The 15,964-nt window shown below is 34.3% G+C and overlaps 1 protein-coding gene across 19 annotated transcripts in view; it reads right to left on the bottom strand.

Annotated features, from left to right (window-relative positions):
- The window catches only part of PHF20L1 (PHD finger protein 20 like 1), a 73,962-nt gene that overhangs the window by 55,164 nt on the left and 2,834 nt on the right, over window positions 1-15,964 (bottom strand). The gene's annotated exons all lie outside the window — the stretch shown is intronic.

The following is a 15,964-nucleotide window of genomic DNA, read 5'->3' as shown; positions in this document are numbered from 1 at the left end:
ACAGAAAACATTATTTATAATAACAAATAAAGTGGAAACCATCTAAATATATGGTTGGAAAAACTGAAGACTGTCTACAGCTATACAAACAATGATATATCCACTGAATGAAATATTATGTAGTCACTGAATGCGGTGTTTACAAAGAATTTACAATGTGGGGAAAATGTAAAAAACAAGAACTCTATTTAGCATAAATATAAATATGTAAATTTTGTCTAGCAAAAAATACACCAGCATGTACACTGTCTTTATATGGCATAAGCTCACTTTAATTCTTTTTTTTCTGTATTTATCAATATTTTATAAAGAGCAACAATGATGGTAAGGCTCAGTAAAACCTTAAATTTAAAAATACAAAATATTTCATTGTTCTGTCTTCACATGTGATAATTCTGTAATTCCACAACAGGAATTAGTTAACTTAAAACTTTTTACAAGGAAAGTTGCTTCATCATTCTTAATGTACTGTATTAAAATGTTAACAGATGACTCAATTTTTTTTAAAGTATGATTAAATAACATTCAGAACTCAATAGCAGCACACAGTGGATGATTCAGCCATACAGTTTATCCCATATTCTTCCTAGCTTTTGCTAAATTCAGAATCTTTGTTTTCCCCGTGGAAAACTAGCTTTAAATATAAAGTACAATGGACTTTATATAACTTTGAAATGTAGGAAATGATTACTACCTACTTTATAGCTAAATCCTGCTATTCAGAGTTTTTCAGACATTTCAAGGATCATTCTCTGGTAGAGCTTCTTCGATCTCTGACATTCAACCCCACTTTGATCTAACGACATTGAGTTCTTGGATTTTCCTCAAATATACATTGCTCTGTGTCAAGCATTCGTGCTATTCTCCATTCTATTCTTTCTGTCCGAGCCCTAAACCACCCTTCCCTTCCTTTGTATACAAATCACTGCAGACTTGGTTAAACACAGAACTGCTTGTGTGAAGACTTCCCTAACTCCCTGACTCCTGCTGCTCTGACAGCACTCATCTCATTAGAGCTGTACATCACCTCTGCACAGGTTCTCACTCAAACTGGGTGCTGCAGAACATTTATATCTCTTGGAACACTGATATGTGTGGCACTAAAAAAAAAAAGAAAAGAAAAAAGGGGTCTTGTTGTCAAATAAGCTAGGGAATTACCGGATTAAAAAAAGTTAGGCTACATTCTTTATTGAAAGACTTCTTGGTGCAGTCAACGAGATGGAGATAAAGCATTCAGTGTTACTAGATTCAAGAAAACATGTAACCCCTTTTATCATGAAAATGTATTAACATTTCTTGAGATAGCAAATAGCTAAGGAAGATGAGGTTAGAAATGCTACTCTGGCCTGTGAGCTTCTGGAGATAAATGAGTCATGTTTACTTTTGTAGTCCCCAGGACCTAGCACCATGACAGGACACAAAACTGCTACTCAGGGAATGTTTGCAGGTGTAAGCAACAGCTTTAAAGAAAGGCGGGAATGTTTGCAGGCATAAGAAGCAGCTTTAAAAAAAGGCAATTTGCTCATTTCTTCAGAACTAAGAAGGCAGTTGACCCAATTATAGCCTTGTTAGATCTTAGTCTTTTGGAAGGAGTAAGCATAGGTGAGGGAAGACCTGTGTTAAAGGCATAAAAACAAGAAAACTTGGGAGATTAACATACTTCCTGAGGTGGACATGCCTACCCCACCCACTTAGAATCAATGCTGTAATACTTGTCTTTTGCAGTGTCGCTCTGGTTTTGTTTTTGTTGCCCTGGTTTTTAAAACATAAAAATTGTCAATAGCATTAAGAAAAACCTAGAACAAGGTTGTTCTTTATTTTTCAACATTCGCTAGCCACTGAAGTACTATAAAAAGATATTCTATCAATTGTAAAAATTGATGTTTCTTTCAAAACATAAAGCCTCTAATTTCATGTGCTTAATTTGTCCTATCATTTATATTTTGAATAAAAAAATAAGGAGTTTACTCTTTAGGTTCCCTCATATTCTAAATGTATACAACTCTATATATTTGAAACATTTCTCAAAGTGAGAATAGTCCACAGTAACAGAGTTAAACACATCTTTATTTTCACAACATGACTTAATTCAGTAAAGAATCAGTATCTAGGTGAGTTCAAATAATTTAAATCTGGATTGCATTTTAAAGCGACTTACGGTTTTTCTAAAATATTTTAAATTATTCTGGCTGAGATGCCTGATCCATCAACCAAAATGAAAATTATGTTTTGCGGATCCTCTTTAGGGTAAATCATAGCATGCTGTACTCTCTACATAAATATCTAGAAACTGATACGTACAGTTGGGATGAAGGCCAAGAATTAAGTAAGTAGCACAGATATACAAGATTCTTCTCTATTATAATTTTTATCATGTTCACTAATCAAATTTTGAATCTTAAAGGTGTTAAAAATATTACCATTATCAAAAATGTCCACATTTCTGTTCATTCATTAAACATTTATTTGAACATCCAAGAAGACTAAGGCACTTGCTAGGCACTATTGGTACATAAAAAGGAAACGAAACAACTCAGCCAGGCATGGTGGCTCACACCTGTAATCCCAGCACTCTGGGAGGCCAGCGGGTGGATCACCTGAGGTAGAGAGTTTGAGACCAGCATGACCAACATGGAGAAACCCGGTCTCTAGTAAAAATACAAAATTTGCCGGGCATGGTGGCACATGACTGTAATCCCAGCTACTCGGGAGGCTGAGGCAGGAGAATCACTTGAACCCGGGAGGCAGAGGTTGCAGTGAGCCGAGATCGCACCATTGCACTGGGCAACAATAGCGAAACTCCATATCAAAAAAAAAAAAAAAGGAAATAACTCCTATCACTGATGGGCTTAGCTTAGGATCAGATTAGGAGAAAGAGAGAAGAATCAGAATATTTACTATCACAGATATGTCAGGCTCTGTGTTTTTTACTTATTGAGTGCCAACTGTTCTTTCTATATGTTTTCTCATTTCATCTTGGTAATCATAAAAGGTATTGAAAACATAGTGTACATTTAACAGATGAAGACCTGTCCAAGAATACACATGGTGCAGCCAGTATTAAAAACCAAGACTAAGTGGCACAAAAGTCTGTACTCTATGCCAAAAGAAGAAACGGGATAAGGCCTACCTAAGTGATTATTTCATACATAGTAAAACTGGTAAGTGTATACAAAAACTGTATATAAGATGCTTTAATAGTCCATAGAAAATCTGGGAATTTACTGAAGGTTCTCGGGAGACGTTACTTATGTTAGACTTGCTAGGGGACATATAGAATACAAACCTAATGAGCACAAAGTGTATACACAGAGCATAATTCATTTACTCAATGTTCACTTACTTAAAACCATCACATGACTCTGAGTTAGGCAAGCAGCCATGGAGGATTTCAAGATAAGTAGGATATGGTTATTTGTCCTCAAAGACCTCATGTTCAGAGACTGGAGGAGCACTTAAAGGAAAGAGTAACAGTCCTTTTGGCTAGACTACATGGTAAGTAGTAAAGCAGGTAAAGGAGACTAGTAAGACATCAGATGGGACTTCTTAGTCTGGTCGAAACTTGAAGGGCTTTGAAATAGCAAACTAATGAATCAACCCTTTATTCTACAGAAAACAGGGAGTGACTTAAAGTTTGTACTTAATTTGGTTACCAGTTACACCTCAAGAGGAAAAAAATTGTAACATCGAGATCTTTGCAATACACGTAAAATGCATTAAATGGTAATTTAACATATAGCTTTGCACAGTGAAGTTATTTCTAGCAGATGGCTCATAGTAATAATGTTTTGATACATACAGTGAAGAAAAAACGCTGTTGAACACAAATGTATTCACAAATGCCTCTGTAGGCTGAACTACAACAATATTATTTTGATGCACTATTTATGTTTTATTCTAATTGACTGTGAATTAAACATAAGATTTTTCTGATTGAATCTGGAAGCTGTAGTGTTAATGCTGTTGTTTTGTCATTTTTTTAAAGGTTGAATCATAGGAAGCTGTTAAATTAAAGAATAGTGATTAGGCACAATCCCAGACATTTACAAGTAATTTGGAAAAATATTCAAGAAGTGGAAGACTGAAGTCTCAGAGTTTAAAGAGTCAGAGATAAGATGCCGATAACAATGATTAGAGATAAAAAAAGAAAATAACCATAGCTGACATCTCTCAAGGGTTCAACAGAAAGAGATGGAGAGAAGGCAACTTCACTAAAAGTAGGATTTCTCAGTGCCAAAATTCTACATAGAGCTCTCTTACCCTTTATATATTACTGCATTATACCATAAAATTTCTGCTATATCCCTTCCCTAATTCCACTTAAAACTTCATGCATTGTTTAAATGTTATCTACTTGTGTAGAAAATAATCACCTCCACTGCTGAGCCTATCTTGCTCTCTCGTATGTCTTGTACACTTGAATCCCAGGAAAGAGTTTACCCTCAGAAAACTTAACAAGAAAAATAATTCACTCTAAAATGGATTCTTTATTGTTTATTTGGCTTAATGGAAATGAAGAGCATTCCAAAACAGAGAAGACTTTAAAATGATTCTTGCTGAATTTAACAGAATTTTCACATACTCAATTCTACTAATCTCAACTGATTTCTTGAGACCCTTTCTGAATTAGTGTGGGACCCTTTTGAATTAAAGTCCTCTAATGGCCAAGTCAAACTGTAGCCATAACTAGAGTAGAGCAAAGCCATCACCAAGAATAAAATTTTTTTCACCTTCTCTAAACTCCTATAGCATATTATTGCATTATCTGATGTTGTCATTTTAACACTATGACTCCCACTTGTACAAGACTCTTCAGAGAGTGGCAGTATCTACAGATTCTGGACTAACACCATAATCTCATAAGAACAGAAACTGACCAGAGGTTAGCTATACAGTAAACATACATTATCAGTTCCCTGTTGTATCAACTCTTAAGTGTTATCAAAACATAAATATGTTTTGCTTAAAATTTATTTTTACATATTTTACAGAAACCTAAAATGGGAATTATTACCAGTGAATTCTTATTCTGGCTCACATTGTTAACTGTTTTACATGGGCAGGTCTGGACTCATCCACTAGATCAGGAGACTGAATTCCCTGAGGCTGCATGCAAAATGCTATGTGCTTGGTGTAGATGTATATGGGTATTCTTTTGAGGTGAGAATTCCCAAGTTTAATCAGATTTTCAAAGTGGTCCACATTCACAAAACCAAAAACTTTTGAAAGGCAAGATGATTTATTAACTCAAACTGTCAGCGCTTCTGTATCCTAGGATAAAAGAGGGAAGCAATGGTGGGCATGCAGCTATGCCAGAAATATAATCTGATGGATTAATTTTAAAAATTTCTTTGCATTAAACATAGGAACATTAATACAATTAAACATCATTTGCATTTAAGGAATTCATTCTGATTTATCTTCTAATTTAAAATATATATCCAGATTTTTATCTGTATTGATTAAAAAAAGTCAACCATGAGAAAATGACAATGGAAATTAACTGATATAACCTAGAATCTCCTGCACTTAAGTCAAGATAGAGTTGACAACTACCTCAATGACAGGTTGCAATCCACCAAGCAGGGCCAGAATATGCTGACAAATGCCCTAAAGACCGTGAGAATTCATGAAAAGATTTAGATTTAACTAATTATTTGAATAAGCACCATATCAATCAAAATGGCAACATAATTTTATAAACTGCCTCAATAAGTTATTCAAATTATGTATTTTAAATAATCACTTTCTTGTTTATATGGATAAGCCAATAGGATGTCTAATTCATGTAAATTTAGAAATTGACAGTTCCTCATTCATTTCATTTATTCAACAAAGAAAAAGAGTCAAGTAAGTTAACACAATTCAACATAATGATAGCTAGTATAACAAAGACATTATGCTAGCACACAGAAAGAGTATCTGAACAAGGATGTTCTCTTGGACAAGGCAGTTCTTTTGTTTTAAAGGATAGTATGTATGAAATACACCTAAAATATGACTTAAACATAACTAAAATATTAGCAGAATCCTAGGGATCTAGGACTAACAATTCAAAATAGTTTTGTGGATAAGAACTTCATCTATAACTATGGTAGTCATAAAAAATGACTAAAAGATTAGAAGAACTAGAAATAGAAGGGTAAGAGCTGTCTTACATCCAATTATTAGTGAGAGGATTATTTGCCAAATAACAAAAATTAACACAGAATGTAACCCAAAGCAAACAAAATATTCTTGTATCCTAGTTACCCTTTAAAATTTTTAGTTTCCTGGTAGCACTTTAAATTTACATTAAGCTTTATAGTTTTCAAAAATGTTTTCTCATTCACCCATTGATTATAACTGCAATAATGATATCACGTACTACAATTACAGTATTTTAAATTCAGCACTTTCAGATACTGCACGTTCATTTGCTTCATACTTCAAAAACAACAAACCGAAAGCAAAACTCTCTTGATTAATTCAAACTCAATATTCCACAATGCAATGTTAATACAAAATAGTCTAAAAATTTCAAATCATTCAGATGATAGCTTATAGGTCAAAATTATATCCTCTCCAACACTGAAGTTTAAGAACCTCATCATATTATTTCTCAGGTCTTTTCAGACCTATTGATCCCCATAATACACATCTGGCACGAGCTGACAGTTCACCCTGCTTCCTACTTGTCCACAACTTTTACAACAAAGAGAAGAACAGAATTAGCTATGTCTTCTCTTTTAGAACCTTGTGGCAGGTACTTTGCAAATTAATGTTTCACTTCAGATCACTGTATTTAAGTTCCTGTTCCTCTCTCCTCCCACCTCCCCAGCACCTGAATTCTGCCATGCCTATATTCACTCGCACTGTCAGTTCTAACCAAATCAAAATACCTGTACCATATCCTTTGTACTCACTACCTTCTCCCACCACAAGCATCCATTAGACCATAGAGAATTTCTTTCCGACTCCACTAAAACATGATCTTCCTGTCATGAGTATTTGACTCAAAGTTTATGAACTTCATACAGTTTTTTAAGCTACAACTAAACTTTTGTTACTTAATTGTGCTAGCAAAACTCAAAATCTAGCAGGTTGCAATCACCCAGTTCTATTTCTTAACATTTAGCACTTTCCAAAAAACTTTACTACAGATAGTTATATTTGTTTATATGCCTACTGATTAAAGTCTGATGAATTTACATCGATTCCTCCTGCATTTGACTCTACCTTCTTAAAATAACGAATGTTCATGTTATTGTTATGATTAAAACTAATGTTTATGTGCCTACCATGAGGCATATAACATGCATTATTTTGCTTAAATCCTCAAAGAACCCTTTAAATGAAGTACTAATATTGTTACCAGTTTTTAAAGGGAGGTCATGGAGGCTCTGAAAGATTCAGTAACTTGCTCATGTTAAAAGAGGTAATGAATGGTGGATCCTGGAACTGAGGTATTCCTGTCCATAAAGACTATGCATTCAATCATTACAGATTCTGCATCTTGCAACTGATGAGTTTCAGTTCATATTACATTTATGGCAGCGTTTCAATATGGGGGCTCTTACCAAAGATGTATTAAAAACAGATAAAACAATACAAAAGTCAAGTTATTTTATCTATTTTTCCTTAAAATTTTACTTTTAATCTCTCATATACAAGCAACATGCCTAAAGTTGGTTTTTGTTAGACCAAAGAGTATGGAAAATAATTGTACAAAATAAATATCCTCCATGCATAAAATTACTAAGCAAAGATAAGAGGCTCTTCTGTTTTATTATTAAAATTTCTCAAAACAAAAGGGCACTACATCTCAGCTATGACTAAGTATAATACATCACATTATTAAAATTAAATAATTGGAGTAAAGAAAGTAGCTTAACTTTCATCACGTTTGAAACTCATAAATTTTTAAATTAAGAGGAAATCTCGGATATGATACGTTACAGAACTAAGGAAAACAAAAAGTGATTTTAAAAATAAATTAAATTTGCTAATCTAGGTTAACAAATATCATCTTATGTTTAGTTTTCAATCCAAAAGTCACAATGTATTTGCCATAATTTTCTGAAATGGTAACTAGGTTATTTCAAGATATCCCAAAACTTTTGTCTTCATTCATCCTTTTTAAACCCAACAAAATTCAATAAACTTTGCTGGGCACCTTTTATGAGTAAGTTACTATGTTAAGGCCTTGTAGATATACCATTTCATATAAGTAGCTTATACTTCAGTACCCTAGCTAATCATGATGTACCAGAAATAAATTTATTTCTAATTGATGGTAACTTTTTTGGCAATAAGAAAACAGACTTTCAAGACACTCTGAATATTAAGTAAATATCTATACTCTTCCTTCAACTTTACTGCAACAATCCTCTCAAAGTTGAGGTAATTATAATTACTGAAATAACATAAAACTTGCATACCAACTTCTAATTTAATAAGAAGTATATTTTTATGTGCTAACGATCTGTAGCAAGAAATGATAGGGAGTGGTCAACACTTCTTCAAAATATACAGTTACAGTAAAAATACTAAAAAACTGGGACCTTAATGAAGAACAGCAGAACTAAGCTGTCTTTTCAATACTCCGTTAATTTCTTTTAAAAATTGTACTACTGATATTCAAAACTTAAAATTAAAACTAGTATTTTCTCCCTCAGCTTAAAAGAAATCACTTAAAACCAAAATTAAAAACATAAGCATCTGCAGATGCCATTTCTGTCTACTCAGCAAAACTAGAATTGCAAAACTTTCTTTTTAGTAGAGTTAACTACCACAACAGATAAACTGTTTCCCAGCTAGTGGCTTTCATCAACCTCCAACTAAAAACTAAACCATTATCTAATGTGATGTGACAGTGTGAAATCTCATAATACATAATAACATTCGGCAGGAATAATGTAACAAATAGGGAGCTGGATGCGTGTGATACGTGATGGCTGGACTTCAACCAAATGTCAGATAAGCAAATAAAACGGTTTTTCTCTTGTTCCAACCCTTGCCACTATATGATCACACACACATAAAGCACAGCACAGTAAGTCTGAGATTCCTGGACTTTACCCTCATTATAAATTGATGAAGGAGGCTAAGAAATCATCAGCTTGGAGGTTTTATTCTGAAGTAAATTTAGGAGGAAAGCTCTCTAGGATGGATAAACTTGAAATTTACCTACCTTGCTCAAGCCCTCTAATTCCAATGAAAAAGAGTGGCATAGGCTTGCCAGACTTTCAGGGCCCTTCTAGATGCCAGACATACACTCACAACTACAATTGGTCAGAAACTACGGTGGCCCATGAACACTGAGCCCATTTAGTTAACTGAGGCTCAAAGCTTTAGGAAATCTATGCGAGACAATGGGTTACAGTGGAGAAATCACTACATTGGGAGGCAAAAGGTTTCATGCCCAATATAGTTATACCCCAAATAGCTCAAACCTCTATATTTTTTCCAAATTATATTCAGTTTTCCACATTTTTCTCATTTTCTCCTCTAGTAGCCAGCAGTTTTGAACTACCTATGACTTTTTGTCTACCTTACCTCTGCCTCAAGTTTGTGTTATTTACCCATCTAAAAGTGTGATTTAAAAAAAAAAAATCTGTCATCCCTGAATAGGTGAAAATCGATAAAAAGAAACTGAGTTTGGAATTCAATTGCACCTGAAAGATCATCTAAAATGTAAGACTTTCATTTTAAGGTCATTAAAGCAGAGAAATACCTCTCCAAAATCACATAGTTCATGGCAAAATAGCACTTAAAACCTATATTTTAAGACTTCCAGTTTAATTTACTTTTTCCAATCCTTTTGTTTTCCAAAAAAACTAGGATAAGCAGAAAAAGCTTATAAATCAGAAAAAGTTCTATAAAAAACGAATTAACATAAAAAGGAAGAACACTAGAGCAAGAACAACCTGAAACCAGGTGTGTTTTCAAATAAACAAGTCTTCTCTGTCCCTAAATCATGCTTTTCACATTTTTGAAGGGGTAGAGGGACGCTTTCTTATATTTAGCATTGTTCAAAGGAATTTATGGGGCTTTCTTTTGTGGAAATTTTAAAAAGTTAAAGAAGTAAAATGTTTGTGCACTGGTACAAACCTGCTTGATAATTAAACTGGATGATTCACTTTGACCTTAGGATTCAAAATTTGTGACTATCTAAATGTAAATTATCTCAGAATTTTTAAACAAAACTTACAGATTTCAAATGAATTGTCTGCAAGAAGGGTCCTTAACCTAGAGGTCATGTATAAGTTTTCTATGAACTTATGACCATAGTATATAATTCATTTATTTTGGTGTATACATACAACTGTGTATTTTTTCTGAGTCTACGGCTGGCATCGGTTTTCAAAGGTAATGACTCAAAATAATAATCATTACTTTCCACATATAGACAAACTGAAAGAATCCCAAATTACAAAAAGACAAAAACTGCATGCATATTAATATTAGCAAAAGAACCTCTATTTTTGAAGTATTCACCTAGTGTTCCTACAACACTATATTTGATCTACATGTTACATTTTAGGACCATTCTCCTACTCTAAATATAGATGACACAACTTATCTCTAGTAGCATTTTCCTTTGAATAGTTAAATCTAATTAGAAAAAAAGTAACTTTTTATTCAGAAAATGTGTATTTTTATTTAAATTAACAAGTATTTGTACTTGCTACAATGTAAATTTCCTTAATTCTCCTATACTATTAAAATTCTGCACGAACATCTTAAAAACTCACATTTGCAAATGTTCCATACAGTTCAAAAAACTCCAAATGTGTGAAAACAGCATTTGCCAATTCAAATTTATACTGTTCTATTAAACTCTGATACTTGGAGATATCTCCACATTTTTTAATCTTTCATTTTCCTTTTCTTTAGATTTAGAAGAGAATTAAATAGAAATATTCCAAAAGAGACAGAGGAGCATATCTCATTTGAATGTTTTAAATTGACTCTATATTTCAAATTTATTTTAAGATTAACACCATAGCATGTTATTTAATCTCTTGTGTTTTTGTAACAATCGCTTACTGTAGAATAACTATTTTAATTTCAATCAAAAAACAGGAGTTAAATCAGTAGTCAACGCCAGTGTGATTTTATCAGTTTTCTTACTAAGCAATATTCAGAATGATTAGATACTTTAATATTTGCAAGCAAACTCTATAAAACTCTGTGGAAACATGAGGATTTTATTATCACTTCAAAAAGACTGTCTACAACTTTGGAAGAACAAGACAGATGGAAAAACTGCTTGAGCCCACGAATTCAAGACCAGCCTGGGCAACCCAGAGAGACCCCTTTCTCTACCACAAAAAAAAAAGAAAAAGAAAATCAGCATGTTACTAAGGCATACGCCTGTAGTCCCAGCTACTTGGGAGGCTGAAGCAGGAGGATGGCTTGAGCCCCGGGAGGTAAAGGCTGCAGGCTGCTTCAGGTCATGATCTCATGACTGCACTGCAACCTGGGCAACAGTAAAACTTTGTCTCAAAAGAAAAAAAGAAAAAGAAAAAAATGTCATCAGTTTGTTGCAATGACATGTTTTGCCTTCTATGATTCCAAGCCACTCACCTGTCAACTAAAGCTACATTTACAAACTCAATCACTTAACTCTTCAGATCCCCAAAGATTTACTTTTCTGTTCTCCCTCTCCCCTTGCATTTACCTCCATGCTTTATGATTATGTACCAATCTGTAGAATTTAAAGCAATACATAATTTTATTTGAACCTTAAAAACCAACCTCTAAATAAAAGCCAGTAATACTGCTTCCATTTTACTGCTAAGAAAACCAAGTTAAAGGACTTACCCATATTTACAGGATTAATAAGTAACAGTCTGAATTTAAACCCACCCGCTTACAGTGTCTCCAATGTAACTTCAACTCTCAACTTTCTCCTTCCCCAAATATACTTCCATATCAACACACCTATACTCATTTTTATTCTTATGATGTTACTACCTTCCAGAGATTATAAAACTGAATATCAAGGTTTGGATGCACAGAGTTTGTTGTGAAAAACATGATGAAAATAAGATAAAAAATAGTTGACTGTGCTAACTGTAAACATTAGCATGTCAAAGTCTTTATGCAGATGACTGAAAAAGTTACAAGAAAATGTTTTTAAAATATTGTAAAGCTATAATATTTTTAAAAATTAAAACAGCCCACACTACTCAGGAGTTATGTTTGGTCACTGTAGGAGAGATCCAATTATCAAAAAGCAAATACTGGGACTAAGATGACTGACCTCTTGATGGCTTCTCAGGGCCTGTGTGCATTAGTACTGATAAATAAACCACCAATGAGTGTTCTTCTGTAGCTATAAAGTTACTTTGAAAATAAAAATAAATCACTACTTAAGGCCTGGAGCAGTGGCTCACGCCTGTAATCCCAGCACTTTGGGGGGCTGAGGCAGGCAGATCGCAAGGTCAAGAGATGGAGACTACCCTGGAAAACATGGCGAAACCCCATCTCTACTAAAAATACAAAAAAAATTAGCTGGGCATGGTGGCGTGCGCCTGTAGTCCCAGCTACTCGGGAGGCTGAGGCAGGGGAATTGCTTGAACCTGGGAGGCGGAGGGAGGTTGCAGCGAGCGGAGGTTGCAATGAGCCGAGATTGTGCCACTGAATTCCAGCCTGGCGAAAGAGCAAGACTCTGTCTCAAAAAAATAAATAAAATAAGATAAAATAAAAATAAATAAATCACTGCTTAAAAAGGTACAATGCATTTTCAAAGATAAGGTATCTTTCTGATGTTTAAGAATTATGTGATATGGTTTATTCCAGCAATAATAACATACTTTTCCTGAGAAACACAGATTGAGTCTTCCTGTTAAATCAAATCTACCCCAAAGCTAAAAGTGAGAGCTTAACTTCAGATTATTTCCACCTACTAAATTTAGAGTTTATCCTTTTATGTCTAGACACATACCAGAAACTATTTTCCTTTTTTATATATGAGAAACCAGCCAGGAGTGCACTTTGGGAGGCTGAGGTGGGAGGATCATTTGAGGCCAGGAATTCCAGACCAGCCTGGGCAATACAGTGACACTTCATCTCTACAAAAAAAAAATTTTTTTTTAATTAGCCCAGACCTGTGGTGCACACCTATAGTTCCAGCTATTCAAGAGGCTGAGGTGGCAGGATAACTCGAGCCCAGGAGGTAGAGGTTTTAGTGAGCCAAGATCATGCCACTGCACTCCCAGCCTGGGCAACAGAAAAGACTCTTGTCTCAAAAAAAAAAAAAAAAAAAAAGGCAAGAAAAACCTTTAATAGGCATTTTGGGTTCTTTACTAGCACCACTTTCCTTTTGCACTTCTCTTCAAAAGGTGATTTATCAACATGTGATAAGTTAGTTTCTCAGTAATATACTGCTTATTGTAAATGTTTTGAGTATAGAGACAGTAAGCAAGATTTGCATTCCTGCTCCTCCCTATCCAATGCCTATAATAGTTCAAACTACATTTATCTCAAAGATGACTCAATACTTTTCAAAGAGAATTGAATAAATTTGGAAGACTAAGCATTCAATATGGATGCAAAAAATAGAATATGAAAGAAGGGAAAGAGAGAAGAGTGGGAGAAGAGGGAGAAAAGAATTTCCGTATATTTTCAATGATTAACTATAATATTTTGCTTCTCACAAGAATGTCAGTTTATCGTCAAATAATCCTATAATTTTACTTAATATTAATGCAAAAATTTACAGAATTTCCATGAAATGTAAAATGGTCATTTACAAATGGAATAATATGAAGAATTAAGTTTATTATCCTATTTATAAATAAAATCTGTTAAGAGCACTAATCTCATAGAACTTTTGTGTCCCATATAAAATTCAGTACATCTTAGTAATTAAATAGTTGGTCCAACAGCACACCACCTAATACTAAATTTAAGGGGCACCTAAGCCTAACTAGTTCTTGAAACTACTGACATTAATAAGAAAAATTACATAAGAAAATTATTTTTGTAAATTACCTAGAATACATATATAAAATATTCTTAATCCTTTTTTAAATAAGGAGCCACCTGAAACGGAATGCCAAAATCTTTATATAAATCAGCTTCTAAAAATAAAACTGATAACAAGTTTCAGTGATAATATGTGATTATCCTGGCTAATGCTTATTTCCATTAAAGAGAACTATTATTACCAGGGTCATTAAAATTAAATCTAAACTTCATCAGTGAGTACATCTGCATGACACCACTCAAATAAGCACATATGAATTTTGTGGCAAGAAGATACAACTTTCATTTGTTCTCTGAAATTCCAAGTATTCTAAAAACACAGAATACTCTAAAAGTACATTCAAGCATGGTTTTAAAAGTTCTTTTTTGTAGTCTTTTGAACTACTGGATCATAAATTTAACAGCTCCTAAGTTAGAAAACATTTTACTACTGAAAGAAAATTTCTCACTAATATCAAAGTTATATTAATATCCCTGAAAATTCCTGACAGAACTAATAAACTATGTGTTTCTCCAAAACTGGAAGCTAGCTCAACTGCAACACTGTCAGTTAGGAAGCATAATATATTAATATGAATTAACTAAGTCACAAAGCCAGTAACTTAAAAAGTAAATAAATCACTTAAGAGTAATATCAAAGAAGTAACAAGTATTATTTCTTATACCCTTGTATCTCACAGACATTCAGTAGTATGCCTTTGGAGTAGAAAGCTTTTCTTGGTCAAATGAGAACCAAGATAGCCAAGTGCTGCCTCAACTGGCATTTTTTGTTGCATGGTCTAATGCTGAGTTTCTCAATCATTTTTACCGCCACCCACCCTCATTCCAGTTGTCATTTGGCAATGTCTGGAGACATTTTGATCATCACTAGGAGAGACGCTACTGCCTAGTTCCCAGGTGCTTCCCAAACCCCTCCTGAGAACTACCATGTACATTCTTCACCTAGTGACAGTATCAATTAACCTCCCCATCTCAAATTGTAGCTTCAAACTGTTCTAAAGTGGAGCTCAAAACAAGAGGTCATTAAGCTGGGGTCAGAGATATGTGCCAAGCTCTAACGCCAGACGTTAAGAGAGAGAAACCCCAGCCTGGTCTATACAGTCAAATATCATGACTAAACAAGATTTCTCTGCCTGCCATTGCCAACTCAGGAAGTTGACTTAATACAAATCAATCAAAAGTAAATCTACAAAATGCCCACTATGGGTTTAAATGAGAGAAAATGTCAAAAAGTCTGGGAAAGTCCAAGAACTGCTAAACCAGAGCTCGCATCAAAAAAAATGGGCTTTCAGGAGGAGCAAAGGCAGCATCCCTCCCAGAAGCGGAACCCCTCTGATGCCCCTCTCAGGTGAGGAGCCTGCAAATGACAACAAAAAGACATCTGCCAAGACAGCAGAATGAGGGGCCAATTAACCCAAATGAGGAACATGCTCCTTAGGAGAAAGGAGAATCCTCCTCATTCCTACTCTGGCCCAGGGACCCCTGCGTGTAGCTTCCCCTTCCCTCCTTTCCAGATAGTAGTTTTATACCAATTCATCAACTTTTCCTAACCACTGTATAAAGGCTATGTTGGGAGGTGTTTAAATTTACCACTTACCACAATGGCCAGAATAGGGGGAGACACACAAGTTCTGAAAGGACAGCCTATTTTGCACTGGAGACAGTAACAACCTGCCTTTAGGTTAAGGCCCACCAGGGAAAATAGGAGGTTAAGTGTGATTTTGGTTTTAGGTGAGATAATGAATAGTGGAGATGTTTTTGAAAGTGTTCACTATGAAAAAAATGCTATGCTAACCATTAATATACTCTGTAGTTTGAAAGACTACCACTGACAGACCAAAAATACCAATTTAAATCAAAATTTATCCAAAACGTGAGAAGTTGGTTCTCTGGATTACTCCTCTCTCTACTTCCACCAATACAGCTCATGTGAGGTCTACATGAGGTATACATAATCCTCATACTCTAGACAATTATTTTCATTTCT

Source organism: Pongo pygmaeus, chromosome 7 (genome assembly GCF_028885625.2).
Source record: "Pongo pygmaeus isolate AG05252 chromosome 7, NHGRI_mPonPyg2-v2.0_pri, whole genome shotgun sequence".
NCBI lineage: Eukaryota > Metazoa > Chordata > Mammalia > Primates > Hominidae > Pongo > Pongo pygmaeus.
Note: the sequence above shows the minus strand (reverse complement) of the source record. Positions and strands in the feature narration are given on the sequence as shown.